The sequence below is a fragment of the Branchiostoma belcheri genome, unplaced genomic scaffold, assembly GCF_001625305.1.
Source record: "Branchiostoma belcheri isolate BF01 breed outbred unplaced genomic scaffold, Haploidv18h27 scaffold4, whole genome shotgun sequence".
Taxonomy (NCBI): Eukaryota; Metazoa; Chordata; class Leptocardii; order Amphioxiformes; family Branchiostomatidae; genus Branchiostoma; species Branchiostoma belcheri.
In genome coordinates, this window is record NW_017804020.1 from 5,970,457 (window position 1) to 5,974,138 (window position 3,682).

General features: G+C 41.6%; 1 pseudogene; it reads left to right on the forward strand.

The window, feature by feature from the left end:
- The first annotated feature begins 1,871 nt into the window (after window positions 1-1,871).
- Window positions 1,872-3,682, forward strand: part of LOC109476962 — a 2,031-nt pseudogene continuing 220 nt past the window's right edge.

A 3,682-nucleotide genomic window follows, 5' to 3' on the forward strand; every position in this document is an offset into this window, starting at 1 on the left:
ACCTGTACGTCAATGAAGGTTTAATAGATGGACATCCAGGTAATAAGATATGCCAAAAAACAGTGACTCAACCAACTGGATATGATTTTGAAAATGGTCAGACGTTTTAGGTAGCATCCACTATCTTTTGTCAGTTACAGATAATACCTACCTGTAATTACATACAACACCGGTAATATGTTCTTGTATAGAGACCACTCACAACATTCATGACTGTACATATCGAAACATCGAAGATCTCACATCTATAAGGTAGTCATTACCTGCATCTTGAAGCTTCAACTGCTGTGTATATATATTATACATTTTTGGTGTAAACCAACATTCACTAATGTGTGTGGATGTACACATGTATATGTATATGTAGGTGTAGTTTGCATGGATTGTTACACAATACTTAGTCTGTGGTCCATAGTGTCCACACTAGGTAACAAGTGCCTCTCATTACAGTTACATTTGACTGTCAGTGAATATTATGTCTTCATTACAAATATGTCTTCATAAAGTTAGGAACATTGACAACAGCAAATACATGCAACACAAAAAGTTCACAAACTTAAAGGTGACGAATCATATCTCTTCACCTATATAGCATTCATAGTATACATGTATATGTCATTAAAAAGTTTAAGCGCCCTGCAGGTTAGTGCAGGTAAAATAGGTTGTGTGCGGGTATTTCTGATGTCTACGTTTATGTATAACGTTTTTATTGACTGTCACCATCTACTGTCACCTGTATAAAGTATGAAAGAAATAGAACGGTTTCTGAACCGTTTTAGTATGATCCATACTTCTTAAATTCTGAGTGGTGTCAGTAAAACCTGTCTGGAGGTTGTAATTTTTGGTATGCAGGAAAAAGTATTTTGTCCCTGCAATGATACCATAGTGATACCATATTGATACCAATGATACTATAATGATACCATTGAGTGTCACTAAACTCAAGTGCGCTAAATTTTTCAGGGGAATTTCCTCCCCTTTTGGGCGATACACCATGAAATCAGCTGAGCTCAAAGAAGGCACAAGGAAAAATTTACAAGATTCTCAATGATATACATGTAACACGTAAAGGTAATCATTACAAAACCGATAGATACATGATCAAGAGAGATTTTATCAGAGTGAAAGCTCATCCCTGTTGGTAAGATCCATAGAGGCATAGTTGTAAAATTTGAGCTTGGTGTGTGCCCACAAGCTCTCAGGGAGGAGGCTGACATAGCCCCTGACAGTGAGAGATTGTAGAACACAGGCTTCCTTTGTAGTCCAAGTGGACTAGTCCAACCCTGGTCCATCAGACCACTCTGACTTGGTTTTATGAATGACATCCTGCTAACACCCTGAGCCTAATGCAAACACTTGAATGACTTGTAATGGACAAAGGAAATTGTACTTGGTTTTGAAAACAAGTTTTCCAATAAACTCCAATCTTGTTCTTCAGGAGGTTGTATAGTTTTGTGTTTTACACATTTGCTCATTTTTTGCACAGTACATTGATTTTTAAATTTATCAATATCAAAATTAATATTGAGGAAGCATGAATGGCCAAAAGTCCTTGTACCCCAGGATGTCATCCATGAAATTAGGGCAATGTGACCTTTCTTGGATCAAAGATACATGTATGTCTGTGTTTATGTGGTCTAAGCAAAGTGATTTATCAGCCTATGTAACTAGCTAAGCAAACACTGGATCTAGCCCTGATGAAAAGATAATGTAATGTAAGCGCAATGCAAAATGATCGAACCATTAAATGACTTCTGCAATGTCTTGGGTGTCTTGTGTCTGATTTGTTGCACCTGAACAATCATTTAACATACTTTCGGAAAGACCATTTATATGCTAATGTTCCACCTGAAGACGCCTTGCGCGGCCATCTACGTCGCTGCCACTGGTCTTTTTTGAACGGTACGTTTTTGAGTCCTAATGTCTAGATAGAAGTCTCTTCTACATAAAGACTTGGTGCTTGAAAGTCGTATGTTCCTGGGAGGGAGCTACATGTACTGTGTCAGTGTGTGGGATATCAAGAGCCATATATAAAGCTCTTCAAGACACCTATGCACTGTCGTATGATATATAGGAATATGCTTCAGCTTTCGTACAATAGTTTTGGCACTGAACGTAAGAACACTGTCAGCAGAAGATTTTGTCGTGTGTCAGTCGTAATTTTGAGAGTTTGTTTGGAGCTGCTGAGTTTGTGCTAGCGCTCTCATCAGTCTCATGATAACTTTAGACACTAGTTTACTTAACACGCTCTTTGCCTACCACTCGCTGGCTGTGATGTCATGGCGATCGCTCGTATAACGTTAGATGTAGGGACATCTGACTCGAGAAATCATGTTTTTTTTTTTTCTAATTAAATTTTGATTCGGCATAATTTTACTCCAGCCGGTGTAACTATGCCAGCCTCTTGAGGAATGCGGACAACATCGCTACTCCATGTGCACAGTTCTGGCAGAGGACGCCGGGAAGGTTGTAACATGGAGTCGCCCCACTACAGCTCGTTCGTTACGTCACCGGTAAGGCAGTCAAAATAACCAACATAACAAATGAGTAACATAACGACTATCAGTGTTCAAGCAAATAGTTATACAGAGTGGGTTATCAAATCTTAACAGCTTTAAACCTTTTTAGGTATTGCTGTGAGAACTGAGCTATATTGAGAGTGTATAGCTAGAGTTTCAAAATTGGACTTCATAGTGTTTTCTTTTCTGTTAAGTTTACCATCTCTTCCTAAATCAAATAAATCACACCCTCAACCGACGGTAAAAATGGACGGTTTGTTATATTCTTGAGAGTAAAGCTTGCTAGAATGTCACTCCTAACACCAGATGGACACGCCAATGCCAAGGTGTTATGCTAGATGGCTGTGACACCAGATGGCAAGTAGCGTGATCTAATAGTCAAAATGTAGAAATGCAAAATAATAAACCAAAAATCAACTACTACATGTAGTATTTGTAAGACATACAGCTATTTCTCTCACTGGTCGGACCGCCAATTGCTATCACATTATTGGTTGAATGATAATTGTGATGGTCAGTCAGGACGGGTCTATTCCGATTCAGAATGCGTCATCAGTGACGACTACTGTGTTCTGTTGCAGTGGTCTGCGAACCGGCGGAGGTTTGTGGTGTACCGCGTGGTGTGCGCCCTGCTCACCCTCAGTATCCTCATCTACAGCATCCCCACGGACAGCAACAGGTGGTTCACGTACTTCACCAACTGGGCGTACACGGTCTTCACCCTCCACTTCTACTGGGCCGCTGCCGTCTGCGTTCAAGACTACCGCCACGCCTCTGATAACCAGCGGGGCAATTTCATCGGTGGCCCGGCGAAGACACCACTGAAGATCGGCTGGGTGATCTACAACATCGCCATGGCTAGCTCGTTTTTCGTGTCAGCTGAATACTGGATGTCCCCTTGGCCGGTCACCCTTGGTTTCCGCAGCTTCTTGCGCCACACCCTGAACTCCATCATGGCCGTCACAGAGATCATGGTCAGGCGGGATCCCGTCACGTCTCGGCCACGTGGCTTTCCCCGTTCTCTTCGGAATCATCTACAACACCTTTGTGCTTCTGTACTGGCTGTTCGACTGCCGTGGATACGACGGAAACCCGTACATCTATTCTTTCCTGGACTTGAACACGGTCCCGCTGCAGGCTGTTGTCATTATGACAGGCAGCAA